This window comes from Cyprinus carpio, chromosome B11 (genome assembly GCF_018340385.1).
Source record: "Cyprinus carpio isolate SPL01 chromosome B11, ASM1834038v1, whole genome shotgun sequence".
NCBI classification, from domain to species: domain Eukaryota; kingdom Metazoa; phylum Chordata; class Actinopteri; order Cypriniformes; family Cyprinidae; genus Cyprinus; species Cyprinus carpio.
In genome coordinates this window covers 81,997-100,066 of record NC_056607.1, presented here as the reverse complement: position 1 = coordinate 100,066, position 18,070 = coordinate 81,997, and the positions used below count along the sequence as shown (strand labels likewise).

At 39.7% G+C, this 18,070-nt stretch overlaps 1 protein-coding gene and 2 pseudogenes across 2 annotated transcripts in view; 2 read left to right on the top strand and 1 right to left on the bottom strand.

The window, feature by feature from the left end:
* The window catches only part of LOC109076850, a 472,477-nt gene that overhangs the window by 446,280 nt on the left and 8,127 nt on the right, over positions 1 to 18,070 (top strand). The window lies entirely within an intron of this gene.
* On the bottom strand, positions 5,856 to 6,592 carry LOC109076853 (annotated as a pseudogene).
* Positions 8,000 to 17,684, top strand: LOC122138792 (annotated as a pseudogene).

Below are 18,070 nucleotides of genomic sequence, written 5' to 3'. Positions count from 1 at the left end.
TAAAAGACACACTACTACATGTAGATACACTTAGATAATTTAGATTAGGAGTATTGCTAGATAACTATATTTTACGTATATTGAACATAACATTTTTGTCTTAATGTTATATACCTGCATGTGTTTTTTGTATATGATATATACATATATAAATATACACAAGTACACACTCATAGATTAAGAGAACAAGAACGTTTATTTTGGATGTGGAGTTCTCATTTACCAGCATGAATTTTAAATGCTGCATTAAATAAATGTTTCATGGTTCTAAGAAATATAAAACTTTTCCAGTAAAGTTGCTTTAGTTACCTCTCTCTTTGGTTTTTAAAATAAACAATGTTTTGAGAATTATTTTGCTTTAATGAGGAAAATTTTTTCCAGATGGTGTAAAAATAATAAAAATATTATCCTTACACCTGGAAATACATGTGCGTGGACCACATTTTAATCATATTTTATAGGGTACAAAACATATTTATTTTATGTTTATTTTTTTTATGTCTTGTCACATAGATCACTGTTTTTTTCCTCTTTAATAGTGATGTCAGGATGCCTCCACCACCTTGACATTGTTTATATTTCGCCTCACATATAAATCAGAAACTTGAATGTTAGGCTTTTTTCAAATCTTGTGTTCATCTTGGAAGGAGGTTTGATAAACTGTTTCAATGTTCTTTGGCTTTTTTTCTGGGCCTTCCAGATGCAGTAATAAGGAGTTGTCTACTGTACACAATATGGTCCATCCCCAAAGAAAAGCACTGTGTGTCCAAGTGTGTTCTGAACAGGTGTGTGGTGTGTCCCGTGTGTATTCACATGGTCTGATTTTTGAGGTAAAGATTGCAAGATCACACTGTACAGAATTGAACTGATTTGTATCTGTATTTCAGAGAGATCAGTCCTGCCTGCCGCTGGTAAAGTGGGAGGGGGTGACTTGATGAAGAAGAAAACAAAGGGAACAATTTCACAAGTAAAGCCCGACTGTTGTTGTTAACATTAACAATGTGTTAGTGATTTAAATAGTTAGAAGTTCCACATAAAGAAAGCATGAATAGTTTTATTTGATGACTTTACAACAGTTAGCACTTACATTCGTATACCCTTACGGGGGCCACATTAACAACGCGTGGATGAAGCCGCTGGCAGTGGCCGTCGCGTGGTCCACGCCGGCTCCCTGTGGTGCTTTCCTCCCCGCTTCCAAGCAGGCCCGCTCCTGGCCCTTGCCATCAGGTGAAGGGTGTACAGTGCAGTCTGGTTACACTCACTGCGTCTCTTTCGTGCTCTGATTTGTGTCTCTGCTCTTTCTTTGTTTGTTCAGATAACGCTGGCAAGTTGTGGCTGCTCCTGGGCTCAATGTCCACATGTTCAGGTTGAACCAGTACCTCCTGGACAAGGAGGAGAACAGTAAAATAATGGTAAGGTCCACCCGCTTGCTCTCGCGCAAACTTCACTATACATGCTGATAAAGTGTTAGAGGTTTAAGCTTGTTCAAAGTACCTGCTAACTAAGGCGCTCAAGACCCACTAATCCTGAACCCTCTTGGCCATGAGTTTGCTCTGCGGGGATGGAGTGAGGGGAACTGTCTGCTGGATTTGTGGCAGTGAGCTTTAAAGGATCAAATAAAAGATGTGTGTTCAGTGCTTAGTGGTTCCCTCAAGTAAGTTCCAAACCTGGATGAGTCATTTCCTTTGCTTTTCTGATTTCTTCAGATTTCACAGAGAAAATTTGCATATTGTGTAATAAAGGGCTCAGACTTTATAGCTCATACAGACTTTGATTCTGAAGGAGCTCAGAGATTTGTGTTTGAGATTGTTTCATATTTTCCAAAGTTTAGATGGAAAGGTACTACCTTTAGAAGGTTTACATGTCGTATTATGTTTTTTTACAACAGACACTAGAGAGCGGAGTGTTGTCATATTAAAACCACTAAAGTTTCCTGGCTGATAGATGTTAGCTGGTTGTGAGAAGTCTAGTGTGGACGCCACAGCTTTAAAAATGGAGTTTTGCATCGGGCTAGCATGGCACTCACATTCCTTCCACCAAATAACAGTAAAAAACCCTTTATTTATTCTTTCACAATTTATGTGTTGTTTTAAATGCAATATAATGTCTACATTCCAGGATGTTGTATGTTCCAGTGGCTTACACACAGACAGCATTCCTCGGTCAACCAGATAGAGCCAGAGACCCAGAGGCTGAGCGCTTCCACTTGCCGTAACCTATGCTGCCTTCATCACGTGCTGCTGGAACATTTGTATTTATGATTACAGAGCTTGTCGCATTTCAAGTGCTTTGTTGTCCCGGAACGTTATCAAACATTTTAGACATCCCCATTGGTTGACAACACACTGTATATTAAACATAATTCCAGAATGTTCATACTGGTGTATATATAACTAGGCCACTACTATTAATCAACAAGACAAACGTGATGTAATAAATCAAAAAACAAAAAAACGAACATAAAGACCCAGCAGCTGGACAAATCGAAGAGCATCCATGTGTCCCATGTTTACAGCTTATGGCTCGGCCCAAGTCCGAACCTCTGGTTATTCAAAATCTTTTCCCAGTGAGTACATACGGGGCTAATTTCTGATTAGGAACCGTGTATTTTGACACTCACCCCTTTTAAAAGTTTGCGGGCTCAGTTGTATGAGATTTTTTAAAATGTCACACCATGGCTGTTTTAATTTACAGCATAAAAACGGGAATTTATTTTTTACAATTTCAATTACATTTTCTTTCACCCCCTCCTGACGTGTAATACATATTAAATGTCATTTAAAGCCTGTAGATTCACAAGTAGACGTTTTCAGCATCATGTATACGATTACTTCACAGTCTCTAGACAGCAACGATTCTCCAGAAATGGGATTTGCTGCTCAAGCAATAAATTTCTGAAAACCTGTCATACATTTTTAGGATTCTCTTGAGGAATACAGAAGTTGGAAGAGCACCGGAGCATGTTTATTTTGAAATGATCCTTTACTAGATACTTGGGGTGAATCACTTTAATGGCCTCCCTCGCTGGACATCGATCATACTGAAGCGGCCCTGACTGAGAGGCTCAGGCCATGCTCCAGGGCTGTAGACGTTGCACTGTGTTCAGAGAACAACTGTTGAAAACCGCGTCTCATTTTCTTATGTCTCCCCAGAATCACAGCTGGCCTACCTACCATGACTGCCATGACACATGGAGAGTTCTTGTCCCGAGCGTCTGAGAGTGTGTCTGCAGGAGGGGAGACGATAACCCGCGAGATTTTCACATCTTGTTTGACACATGCTCTTGCCTAAAGCCTAAGCAGCGACACAAAACACTCTTCCCTCTGTGCGGAGTAATGAGCTGCTTCAGTCTTACATGTCTTAAAGGGCAAGTCATGTTGTGTCTAACCAAAAAAGTAATTCAGCGGTAAATGTTATACAATACTTCTTGTGTGCATGATCATACTATTCACTGTACAAAAAGCTGAGTGTTAGTGTTCGGCAACAAATAAGACTAAGCGCGAGCAAAAATATTGTCCTGCCTGTTTTTGTTTTAGTGCTTCCATGCAGCTGTATGTCAAAAACGATAGCTCTCCACGGATCCGACCACATGTTTGAAAACCTCTGCCTCCGCTGCATCCTGCACGTGAGTCTTTCTGCAAAGCCCAGTAAGTAGAGTTTATTTGTTACCACTACGACAAAAAGGAAATGTGTACCCAAACCAACGGTTGTCGTCTCTGATGCAGTTTCATTTGCTGATGCAACCACGGACCTGATGGGTGGAGAAGTGCAATTATAACTCACTAACACTTGGCTAACTGCTAGCATGGTCAGATAGTTTCAGACCTCATCCTGCCGTATCTATGTGAATCAAATCAATTCATTATTATCGCCTGATTTCATGCATTATTCCAGTGCCTAAATGTACTACATAGTTCACAACTAGTTTGCTTTATTGTTTACTGGGTCTGTCTTTGCTAGAGGCATTGTTGTGTGTTCAGGTCAGTTTCAGACGGCATTCAGGGATCACATTCCGACTCCAATTGCTTGACCTTTTTGACCTTGATGAGACATTTTCTTCTGTAGAAAAGTGAGCTTTTGGCTCAGCTCTCAAAATAATGTGGAGTCTCTACCTTCGTTTCAGCTTGCTCAGGAAAGAGTTCTAATACTGTCCACTGTGTGTCAGCTCGATGTGGTGCTGATTTGATTGGTAATGGATGTCATCGTCTTCTTGGAAGGTACCGACGATGATCTGGAGTTTTATGTACGTAAATGTGGAGACATCTTAGGAGTGACAGGGAAGTTAGACAAGGACAAACGAGATGCCAAGCACATACTGGAACACATCTTATTCCAGGTGGTGGAGTTAAGAAAATCAATCAAGTAAGTTGAACATGCAGAAACATTTCTATTTGACCATTTCAGTGAAAAGTGCTATAAACAGTGGTGTTTTAAATCATTCACAAAATTACTTAAAAAATTTAAGTAAACTTACATTAGTCTGTGCGTCACTGACCATAAAAAGACTAAAGAGAATAAAGAATGAAACAAGTTGGAAGAGCTACTTTTATGTATAATGTTTATACTGCCAAGCATTAAAAACAACCATCCCTTGAAATCATTTCCTTTATGGAAAAGAGCATCTTGGACATTCTGCCTAAAATCTCTTTTTGTGTTTGACAGAGGACAGAAAATGTTAGGTGCAAGTGTCTGATCATATATAAAGCCAAAAAACCAACTCTGATGATGCATTGTTTAATTGAGGAAGAAAAAAAATGACCATTTTTGGCTGAATTATTAGCCTAAAACTGCCATTTCTCCTCTTTCCTCCAGGAGCACGATATTGACACCACAGAAGCAAGGTTCAACGTGTATTGAAGTAGACAGGCCGTGGATCTCTGGAGTTTGCAGCAAGGACTTGTTTTTGAGATCTGTGTGAATATACACAGTCTAGACACTCAAACTGTGCTTTACTTCCAGTACGAGAAAAGTCAAGAGTGCTTTGTCAGAACTTCCTCAGGCATATGGTTTAAAGAATCCACTACATTTCTTTTTAACAAGGTTCTTTTTTTTTTTTTTATATAAATATGAGCTTAGGTTGTCTCACGTTGGAGCATTTGTATACATAACATTGGGGTCCAAATCCCGTGTTGAGATTGATATTTTGGATCACGCACTGCTTTACGTCACTGAAAAAAAATAAAATAAAAATCCGGCACTTAATGAAAAAGGTGATGCTCTCATGTTTCATGATGCAGGACCTCGAGAAAGTACAGTATACACTAAATATCCTTTTATTTCTAGGTTGATGTGAGCCAGTCAGCTGAACCTAAATGCCAGGGCTGTCCAACCTGTTCCTGGAGGCCCGCTGTCCTGCGGAGTTTAGCTTAAACCCCCATTAAACACAACTGATCAAAATAATAGGCTTCAGGCTCACTAGAAACTTCCAGGCAAGTGTTGCTGGAGCTAAAATCTGGCGGGACGTTGGCCCTCAGAGAGCAGGATTGAACACCCCAGAGTCCCAGGACCACAGCAGCAGACAGAGATTAATATAGAAGCATTTTCACTTGCGGTCTCAGTTATATTCACCCTCTATTGTCACTGTATTCTTCGGCCCACATTTCCACGGTGGATGAGAGTAATTGCACATTCTGAAACATGTTATTGATCAATCAAAGAGACATCGGTTTTGAGTAGACTCTGTGACATTAATGAATGCAAGTCATTTCAACGCGCTTTATTTTTGATTAAATACATTTCTCTTAGTAGTAAGAATCACAGTAAGAAGCCTGTAAAATAAAGAGGCATATTAGAACAAACCAAGTTTTTCCAGGCTTAGCGTTAGTGCACATACACACCTCAAATATGGTGTCTGTTCAAATGGCCAAGTTAGATGAGCTCTGTCCCTCTCGGGGATCTGGGATTGCAGGAACCTGACTAGATCCCTGCCGCCTTTCCCTCCACGAGCGCTGGAGCTCCTCTGAAACGTTCGGGTGAGGTGACCTTCCTGACGACACCAGAGAGGCCTCAGGGGGGGCCGACAGGTTAATAGGACTCCATGTGGACTCCAGACATGACTTTGGGCTCTCAACTACGGCCTTCACAAAGGACACTTCCCACGACGGGTGAGTGGCGGTCAAATCTACGCAGGACAGGTCCAGCGAGCTGGCCAGGACGGGTTTCTGACACTGGACTCTCTCGTAGGGCGTGGAGGACTTGCCTTGCACTGGACTGCCCAGCGCTGTGCTCAGGCTGCTGCCAGGAGAAGGACGTTTGTTGAGGGCAACTAAAGGAGATGAAATGCTCGTGGAGTAGTTCAGACAGGGTGCAACAGCACAGCTGGGCTCTGGATACTCCAGCACAATGCCTTTGTTTGGTCTCAGGGAAGCCATCGGCTGAAAACCGCTGATAGAGACAGACTGTGGTCCGCACAAAAGCCTCTGTCGAAGTCAGACAGCGACGGGCCCTCATAGCTCCGGGCGAGCTCTAGAAAATAAACAGTGTTTAGGATTTACCATAGAAATGGGTTTTGTTAGATTTAATTTAAAATCAAATGAATTCATATAGATGCATGTATTAGGATTTCACCAGGTCTGTCACGTCCTGCATCCATCGGGAACGCGCAGTGTTAATTAGACTCAGCTTGCATTTATAGCCCTGTGCTTTGATTAGCTCATTACGAGTAGTTCTTCATCTACCGGCTCACATGGAGAAAACCAGAGTATTTTATTTAATAATATCGTTTGGCGGAAAATAAAAAGAAAGTGATTTCGTTTCTCTTTAGAAGAAGTTTGCATTTTAAATATTTTCAAAAAAGCTAAACCCTTAATCTGAACACATCCAAAATCTCCATTCTGAACTATCTTTCTATAATGCAGTAAAAAGGTAAATAATGAGAAACAGAAATGATTTGAGAAACTTCGAACATGCATATTTATGGTTTTGGACAACATGTTTCCATTTTAAACAAAATATCAGTGATTTATGCAATGAATCAGTATTTCCCTGATATATTATGGCCATTTGTATATATTTTCGCTTTTGTTGTAAAAAATGCATTATTATTATAGCACACAGTTTGTTTTTAGGGAAGCTCGTCCATGTGTTAACGAGGTGCGCGCACGTACTGCGTCTGGGGCTCAGGGGGACGCGCACGCAACGTGTGTCCGCTGACGTCACTCGCGGGAATGGCTAAGAAAAAGAAGCGCGAGATAGAAACTTGGGCGCGCAGCAGTACATGTTTAGCTGGCGGGTCGCGGGGCGCTTTTTAATGAAAGCGTTACTGTATTTGATCGACCATCTCATTAACATCACAGATGTTTTTGCGTTTGTATGCTGCAAGCACCAGTGTGTCCCCGTAACGTCTGTTTTATTGGTGCATTTTGAGCAAACTTTAGGGAGATGTCGCAGGTGGACGCGCGGGTAAGTGCATAAAGAATATTATTCTCGCATGTTTAATGTCAATTTATAATAGAAGTTCACTTTAGGACAAAGAAAACGATCACAATCTGATGCATTCAACATACCGGTTGGGTTTGTAGATGTGTGGTGGACATTAAGTTTGTGAATGATGCATTGAAACCCCGCCTAATATTAAAACACAAAGAGAGCGCAATCTCACGGCACCCGTTTCAGTTAAAACCGCTATACAGACGAGTTTAAAGACACTCTGTGTTTGCAATGTTCTTAACTAATCCAAATCATTTCTGTCTGATGCATTTACATACATTTACACGTGCTGATGACATGCATTGAAACAATTAGCCAGATATGCTATTAGATCGAGGCGATGCTTTAACGTTACATTACACAAAACCCAACTGTGCGTCCGTGAGAGCGCGTCTGAATTGATTTAATCCCCTCTGATGTTGTTGGAGGAAGTTGGGTTTTTCATCTAGTTCTGATGAACATTGTCTGGCAAACACAAGGCCAGATGTCAGGTGGTGTCAGTGCACCAGCAGCACATTGTTGCCAGAGTTTGCTGATCTGTGTTCAGTGTTGTTTTCAACCAACCCTAAACATGAAGTCGTGTTTGAACAGAGAGGATGAGGAGGAGGCCATGTGTAGGACACAGACTCCGATGTGGCTGATCAGAAGGATTGTGGGAAAGCAAAGTGAAGTGGACCCAAGAGGAGGTATGCTGCTATAAACAAGGCCTTAAATCTTAAATCACTGAATTCATATATAGTGGGGCTTTGTTTGAAAATCCTACAGAAATGAAAGATTTCTGTATTAGATATTACTGGAAAAGTATTTAATTCCACTTTTTTGCTCATGTGATGTGAAGTGTAATTATTAATGATCAAAAATCATTGCAGAAGGTGCTTGAGATTATGAAAACCTCTCTAAAACAAAAGATCGAAAACTATTAGAAAGCAGCTCATATATATAAGACACCTGAAAACTACACTTTTGTTTTCCCCAAATCTCCACTTTGCACTGTTTAGAAATATATTTTTTTTTAAATTTTTTTTTTGTTTGTTTGTTTAGACCTATAAACATTGATCTTCACACAAACTGGGAGCTCATGAGATATTGATAAACAGACGCAGCTCAGTCATGCTCGTTGTGTGTTGATCAATGCTCATGTGACTACAGGACAAAATAAAATACATTCATCATATAAAGCCCAACCATATCTTTAGAAGAAAACAACATGCTTGATTCCTCATGGATTACATTATTTTTTTTTTTTTAAGTGTGAAGATTTTGGTTGTGTAAAACCTGACAAATTTGGGAGAATAAATGCAACTTTTTCCTTTTTCTGGCGTGAAAGCCAGAGGATATTTGTCAAAATGAAAGATGGTGTATTTTCCAGGATGATAAGCTGCGAAAATTGGTGCTGAACTGTGGGACCCCCAATGATTGGAAATACATCGCTGGCTTTTTATCTGTAAGTCTGTTCACATCTGAAATGCATTCAGAGAGCTCACATGAGAGATTCCTGGTCCAGTTTTATATCTCTGCAATTTTGTTGTTGTTGTTACAGAATCGATCAGAGCATCAGTGTCAGCATCGCTGGTTTAAAGTTTTGGATCCTGATCTCGTCAAAGGACCCTGGACGAAGGAGGAGGATGAGAAGGTACAAACGTCTGATTTCCAAGCTTGGAAAAGTATGGCAATGAGTGAAATGTTAAGTCCTAAACATTTCTTTGGTGTAAATTTGACATATATTTAATATAAATTCTCTTTTTGTTTTTTATTAAGTCACATACAGATGTATTGCCTATGATTTTTTTTTTATACAATGTGGAAGTCAAGGATGTAATAGCTAAATCTAATCATAAGAACTGAATTTACTGGTTGTATAACATTGAAGAACGCTGGGTTAGAACAGAATCCAGAAAAAATAAAACTGGAAAAACAGAATTTGTAAAAATGACACTGTAGCTTACATAGGGGCCTTACAATTGGTTTCTTAACCAGTAATCTTGACCAATCAGACTAGTCTGAGAACGTATCGCTGTGTCCAGGTGATTGAGCTCGTGAAAGAAGTACGGCAACAAGCAGTGGGCGATGGTGGCCAAGCACCTGAAGGGCCGTCTCGGGAAGCAGTGCAGAGAGCGCTGGCACAACCACCTCAATCCAGACGTCAAGAAGTCTTCATGGACCCCCAGACGAAGATCTCATCATCTACAAGGCTCACTGTGTGCTGGGCAACCGCTGGGCCGAGATCGCCAAGCTGCTTCCTGGGAAGGTGAACGCAGAGTAGATTTCAGGAGTGATAGATTGGTTACTTGGCTTTTAGGGAAGGATTGTGTAGTTGAATGGTTTAGAATCAGCAGAACGGAGCACGGCTGAATGTAACGGTGTGCAGGGGTCTGGAAGCTTCAGCTGAAAAATATTTTTAAAACGTTTGACTGAAGATTTAAAAAATGAAGATTTATCTGTTTTTTTAACAGAACGGACAATGCTGTCAAAAACCACTGGAACCTCCACTATCAAGCGTTAAAGTAGAGACGGGTTTACTACGCCGGCGTGGACACGACGCTTCATGTGCCGCAGCAGACGGAGAGTGAAGAGCTGGTGTCTGAGGAGGTACTTCTGCAGGCTTTGAGTGCACAGCTCGGCCAGGCTTGAGGATTGACTCTTGATTTGTTTTATAGGTGGAGTTCTGCTTCGATGGAGCCAGTGAGGGCTTACCAGGCGACGTCCTGAAGAGGGTAATGAAAACATCAATGATTTTAATTGCAGAGTGTATTACACAAAGCCAGCATATGAGGCCTGCTTTTGACATTCAAAACTTTTTGTGGCTTTCTACTAACTGTATTAAAATGCTCCGGCTGTGTTTTCTGCATTACAACACCGCATCTGCATCTTCAGTGAGAAACACAGGGACAAGTGTCGTCTAATTCAAAAAAATGAGCAGATTCTGTATGTTTCAGTTCTTAGTTTTATGATGAAAGATCTGTAGTTTCAGTGCAATGCAATACAGTGATGAAACGTTACTCGAAAGCCTGATGGATCATATCTGATACATTTGTTGTTAAAAATGTCTGGATGATCAAGTAGGCTAAAGCTAAGTTGCTTTCAGTCGAGTAAATGGTCACGTTGAAATATTGCTAATATCAATGTTATTCTTATGTTTGCGTTGTAAAAAAATAAAGCAAAGTTTTGACCGCAAGATGTGAAGAATGAGCTGAAGGTGTACAATTACGCTAAAAGTCAGTTTTTTTCTTGTTTTGAAGTGTAAACCATCAGTCAGATGACAGAAGTAGAGATTGTGTGCAACAGGTTTTTCAGCCAAGTTTTGGTCATGTTGACAATTTATAGCCCTTGGAAATCTGCATATAAAGTATGACAGCAGCAAGCTTGTGGCACTTAAATCAGTGATAGTGTTTGGTTGTTCAAATGACGATGTAAGGTTAAGATATAGTGTTAAAACCTGTGTCTTTAATAAATGTGACCCTGGAGCACAGAAGCAGTCTTAAGTCTCTGGGGTATATTTGTAGCAATAGCCAAAAAAAAAACATTGTATGGGTCAAAATTATCAATGTTTCTTTATGCCAAAAATCATTAGAATATTAAGTAAAGATCATGTTCCATGAAGATATTTTGTAAACTTTCCTACCGTCAATATATCAAAACTTAATTTTTGATTAGTAATATGCATGCTAAGAATATTTAAACAACTTTTAAAGGTGATTTTCTCAATATTTTGAATTTTTTTGGCACCGTCAGATTCCAGATTTTCAAATAGTTGTGTCTCAGACAAATATTGTCCTGATAAATAGATACATCAATTGAAAGATTATTTATTCAGAAAAATGCACACTTAAGACTGGTTTTGTGGTCCGGGGTCACAAACAATCATGTGTTTGCGTCTTGCATTCTTGTGTGTTTACAGGATCCGGATGCTCATGAGAAAGTCATCACCCCTGCTCCACACAAAACCGCATCTCCCAAGACACCGAAAGCTCCAGCGAGCCCCAAAAGTGAAGCTGGAGACTCTAATGTGTCCACGTGGGTGATGGACCGCTCCGGCTTCCTCTCTCCCTCAGCGGCCCCCATGCTAAAGGAGGTGATGGAGCTGATGGATGGGGTGAGTTCAACCCTAAAAACAACAGATACTATCTGTGATTACCAGCAAATATCTTATACCATATATATATATATTATAATTGATATTGCTACTAAAAACAGCCGTCACCTTACTCTCTGTAATCTGATCAAGTGAATTAATTGGTCAGAGATGAACTGCTACTTACTGTCTGCTGATGGCATTTAGCTGCTGACGTAGATGAGGTGAGAATAACTTAGCATAGATCAGTAATGTTTCACAGCAAATGCATAATGGCGTCATTTTCCAGCAAAAGTGTTTAAATAGTGATACACCGAATAAAACAGGCTTGGCTGAAAGCGAAAATTACGGGCTCAGAAACACAGAACGTTTACTTTTTCTCCGTAAAATAGCTTTGTTACTCAAAAAAAAGTAGTCTACTACAAAATTACTAATTACTACTTTTAAATTGTCATTTGATTACATTACTGATTACTGCATTTAAAAAGTAATCAGATAACTAATTATTTTACTGTCAAGTTTACTTTATTCTTATCCAACCTAAAAATATACACTACAAAGTGAAACTTCTAGTACTTTCATTAATATTGATTGAACAATTACATAAGTATTGTTTGTATACACGCAATATCAAGAAAACATTTTATTGTTTTTTTTTTTTTTTGGTTTTGTAAAACAAAGAAAACAAATAGGGTGCGCTTTCTGCATTCTCCGTCTCCGTGAATATCTTCCTGAAACGAGTCACTAAAATGAACGAAAATGACGAGAAGTATATCTAAAGAAAGTGTCTATTTTTAAATGAAAGTAAGTCATGTCGAAATCAAATATTCTCTGATAAAATAATCCGTGAGGTACAGTCTTTTCCCATCAGAGCTCAATAATGTGATCAGGCCCACGCACATCGCACGCTGTGAGATCATCATCCACACAAAACCAGGCTTGAGACGCGCGAACATGTGAGTATCTACAGACACGCTGCGAGGAATAAGACTTGAATTTAACGCAGAAGAAGAATGCGATGCAACGCAGCTTAATCCAGCGGAGGATCTCAGTCTGATGAGTCATTTCTACTTATTAGTGTTACTGTGACAAACTCTTCCCAAATTATAATGCCAGACTAAAATATGTGAAATCCAATGCAACATTTTGAAATATGATAGGTAACCTTGTTGTAGAACTCGTCTGCATTTTAGATAGATATAATTAAAATTAATTAATTATTAATTCATTAATTTCCTCTCACTGTTGTTTGATCTGAATGGCAGACAGGACAAACACTGGACAGCTTTTCCCTTTAAGACTGAAGTCTAGATTCAATATACTGCTTCTTTTTCAGCTGTTCACTCTCTCTCAAGACCTAAATCACTGTTTGTGAGGATACTTGCAAAGACGGGGTTTCTGATGCATATAAGTGTGTTTATGTAATCGTTCAAAACCAACAAGGCGGCAAAAAAATGTGGGCTCCTCTATAAATCACTGTGTTTATGAGGATACTTGCAACACTGGGAATTATGATGCAAAAAAATGTATTGGTTTGTATTAAAACAGCAGTGTTTAAAACCGCGTGTCCATGCTACAGATGTAGTTCCTCGTTTACTCCTGGCTGCTCGTTCTCCACCTGGGTCTGTCTCCCCTTCACACCCCGTGGTGGCGTGTAAAGATTGCAGTCATCCAAACGATGAAAAAGTATTACTGTAAAACAGTGTATTTGTGACACCACAAAATAAACAATAGAGCATAATATGAAATGACTTTTTATTTTGTCCCATTTGATATATATGGTCGTATCGCACAGCTCTAGCCTGATGATGATAATGCTTTCTTCCACAAGGATCTGGAGGGGTGGTGTACGATGTCGGACTTTGAGCTGCCGGAGGAGAGCCAGAGCTCCGAGCTGCTGCAGTTTCGTCTGGAGGGCAGCACCCTGCAGGAGCTCAGCAAGGGCAGCAAAGGGGAGCTCATCCCCATCTCACCCGGCGGGGCGACGCCTCCGTCCATCCTGAGCCGCCGCAGCCGCCGCCGCATCGCCCTTTCACCAGACCCCCAACGACTCCATGACCCCCAAGAGCACACCCGGTCAAAATCCTGCCTTTCTCTCCTTCACAGGTACCGCACACGCTTTCACATCACTGCCACATTTACACCTCATTATTAAGGTCCAGATCCAGCAGTTAGCACCAGCGGTCGACCAATATTTTGCCTTTTTTTTGTTTATTTTTTATTATCGGCATTGGGCAACATTTTGGAAGCAGGACCTTTATTTTATTGGCGCGGTATATGACAAAATAAGTTTGCCAGTCAGACTTATCAAATTTTGCTGAGTGCACTGCTAGTTGCAGTTTAATTCATTTTTATTCATATTTTCAAACAGTTTCTTTCTTTGTGAAGAATTCTGAATTCTCTAAAATAATTTAATCAGATTAAAAATTAAAAATTTAATTTAATTTGAAATGATTGTAATGCAAAATTAATATAAATTTCACCAGCAGCTATGCATGTTTTTATTATCTTTATATATTGTCATATCAGCTTTTTATCAGGTACCACGCTCTCTAAGATATCAGAACTGACATCAGCCGTCTTTTTCCAGCTATCTTTAACCCTAAAAAGGGCAGAATCATAAAGAGACATCAGAAAATTAATTGTATTGATATTTTCTATCTTATTGGGACTCACATAATACAATTTCATTATTTTATTTATATATAATTTTTTGCCAGCTCAACATCGTTATGTCTATCAGACAATGGCATCGTCTGTCTCGGCCCAACCCTAGTTATTACAACTTTTTATCTCACAAGTCTGACTTTTTTCACAGAATTGTGGGATATAAAATAGCAATTGCGTGTTATAAATTGTTATTTGCAAGATATAAACTAGCAATTCTGAGAAAAAAAGTCAGAATTGTGAGATAAAAAGGTATTCAGTGGTGGAAATGGGCTTACATACAAATCAATAATTTTCTGTCACAATATCACTTCTATTACAAAGCAGTTATCAATATGGATCCTTGACTGTCTACATTTTCAATGATATGTGTTTTGTCAATATTACAAAAAGACTTGATTTTCTAAAAACCAAGACACAAAATCCACAGAGTCTGTATGTTTTTATATCTTTATTTAAAAGGCGACATATTCCCCTGAGATGCAAACATTTAGAGACAGATTCCAAAAAAAGTAAGCTATTTCATAAAATTTCAATGTTAACCTAATAAGCTGATGCTGAACAACAGCTGTTTAAACCGGCAAGTCATTGTTTTTATTGACTTCTTCTCGAACAAGTTGTTGGCCGTTCTGAGTTTAGTTTTGTTTTGAGCAGCTGAATGTGACAATATCTGCTTGTGTATAGCAGACACACACACTCACAGATCCTTAAGAGAGAAACCATCCGACACGTTTGATTCAGAAAGGCTTCACAACAGTAGCTGTGCTCCTTTTATTTACTTGTAAAAATGGTTCTGAGTTTTAATATTTAGCTGTTTTTACAGTTCCTTATATGTGGACCAAGCAAGACACGCTGGACCTGGAGAATCCTTCTCTGACGTCGACTCCTGTTTGCAGCCAGAAGGCCTCCGTCACCACACCCCTGCACCGCGACAAACCCCCGCTCACGCAGAAGGAGAACTCCCTGTACGTCTCAGCCTTCACAGACCGCTTTATTCAGATCATTTCAAATGTCAGATGTCATTGTTAAACTCTTAATTTGCCCTCCTGTAGCTTTATCACACCAAAGGAGGGCGGCCGGCTGGCAACAAATCTGACCTGGATACGACTCCCCCGGACCCCCACTCCATTTAAAAAACGCCTTGGAGAAGTACGGCCCTCTGCGGCCCCTGGTGAGAGTCTTCCTCGTTTAAAACGAGTTTAATCTCATACAGCTCACTGATGCTTGACCTGCTGTTCTGGTTTTGATACTGTGAATCTGTGTCTCTTGATTCTCTTAAGCCCTCCGACTCCAAATTTGGAGGAAGACCTTAAAGAAGTGTTGCGGCAGCGAGGCAGGAATCGAGCTGATAGTAGAAGATGAAACTCCTACAGAGAGAAGAAACGCAAACAAGTGGTAAGACGGCACACACAGACTTCTGTAGGGGTGAATGGGAGACAACAGCAAATATCTGTTTTTTTTTTTTTTTTTTTTTGTTGTTGTTTTTTTTTATTTTTTGCTTGAATAGCAATACTTTTTCCCGAGCTTTCAAAAAAAAGGGGGCGACCTCAGCAAAAACGTCACTCGCAAATTAATATTTATGGTCGCAAATGCGACTGTTTTAGTCGCAGTTTGGTAGCCCCCCCCCCCGCCCTGCCCCCCCCACCCCCAAGATATTTCCCAAGTGATGTTTAACAGAGCAAGGCAATTTAAACAGTATTTCTTAATATATTTTTCATCTGTAGAAAGCCTTATTTCAATTTGCCTGAAATAAAAGAATTATATAATGCATATATAAAAACTGCTAAGGTCAATATTATTACCCCCCTTAAGACATTATCTGTTTGATTGGCTACAGAACAAATCACCATTGTCCATTGATAGTGAAATAATATGTACTGTCATCATGGCAAAGAACAAAAAAAAAAAAAAGTTTAGACTTGAAAAAAGAATTATGCTCACAAAGGAGGAGAAGCAGATACACGTTTATCAAAGCATTTTCAAGAGTCGAGACAACAGCCTGAGAAGTATAATTGTGTGCCTTTTTGTAACAGCACCGGCCGCCGATGAAGAAAAGTGCGCAAGTCTTTGGCTCTGGATGTCATTGACTGCAGTGAGGACTGCTGCTGCACGAAAGCAGCAAATTAAACACACAGTCAAAACCAGCCAGAAGGTACAGAAAACCGGACCGATGGTGTTACTGGGCAAATGCATCACTGAACAGATTTAAAGCATGTTTTGTTTTGAAACTCCAGGCTCAGATGGCGCGGTCGCTCCCTCTGGTGTCTCTTGTGGTGTGAAGGAAGAGAATGTGTTGGATCAAGGATTTATTCTTGGCCCGAATGAGAGCGGGCTGCCCGCTAAACCTGTGCCTCCCACACTGAAACAGAGGTCCCCCATTACCTGTAAGTGCTGTTAGATCAGACAACGACATGTTTACAAAACATAATTTATTATCATGTTTACAAATTATATGCAGTCATTATAGATTTTCACAACACAGCAAGAGGTTTTTTCTTTTTTTTCCTCAGTTCATAACTAAGTGTTTATTATGCACTGATGACTGACATTGGTCAATTGGACGCTCTGTGGTGAATGGGTGCCGTCAGAATGAGAGTCCAAACTGCTGATGAAAACATCACAATAATCCACAGCACTCCAGTCCATCAGTGAACATCTGAAGAAGTGAAAATCTGGCGTGTTTGTAAGAAAACAATCCATTCTTAAAATGTTTTAAGTTCAGAATGAAACTTACAAATGAAAACGGCTCTAAACAAATATGTGGCTGGATTTTGATGCGAGAGACAAAAAGGAGATGGGACTTTTTCAATGGATGAAGTGTTATTAGGATTATGGACAAGCCAAATTGAAATGAATAAAAATCTTACAAATGCAGATTTCCACTTCTCCAGATGTTCACTGATGTGGGCCCTGGAGTGCTGTGGATTATTGTGATGTTTTTATCAGCTGTTTGGACTCTCATTTTGATGGGCACCCATTCACTGCAGAGCATCCACGCTGCAGACACTGATGCAGTGCTACATTTCTCCAGATCTGGTGGAAAAAACAAACTAATCTACATCTTAGATGGCCTGAGAGTGAGCGCATTTTTCAGCAAATTGCCATTTTTGTGTGAACTATTCCTTTAAATAAGTTTTATTTCACTAGACAAAAATAGGCATCACCATATGGTTATTTATTTTAAATCACTTCACTGTTCCAATTTCCAGCAGCAATAAATTAAATCCTGATATATACTGCAGCCATGATATTTTAAAAAAAATTGTCCATTGAGAGAGGAAAAAAAAAATAGTTTTTTTTTTTTTTTTGTTTTTTTTTTTTTTTTTTTCTGATAGATGTCTCCAGCCTGGGGAAACAGTTGTCTGTGGACGGACGAAGGACCAGCTGATCATGACGGAGAAAGCAAGGGCGGTACCTTCGCTCTTTAAAATCTCATGCACCAAACCGAGCGCTCATACTTTCCTGATCCCACGCCGAGCCCCAGTGCAGATTCTGGATAATTTTCTACAAAGCATAATGTGTAAACATTTGTTTTGATTAAAAAAAATGTAAATGTCATGTAGAATATGAAATCAATTACTGTTCCAGAATAGAGACTTTAATGCTGATAATGCTCTTGTCCTGTTTTCTGTGCATATTAGCAAATTCAGAACACCATCTGACTTCATTTAACCCTGTATAATAAAGTGTGTTGCTATTTTATTTTATTTATGTATTGTCCAACTGTTTTTGATGTGGCAGCAAATACAAAAGGGCCAACATGCTGAGCTTGAGTAAATGATCAGGTTGCTGTTCAGGAATCTCAGTATCGTTTATATTCTGCTGTGCATATCTGTAAGGATATCGAGACATCTGCTGGACTCGGCTCATGTGATGTACGAGCTGTATTATACAGTCTGTGTA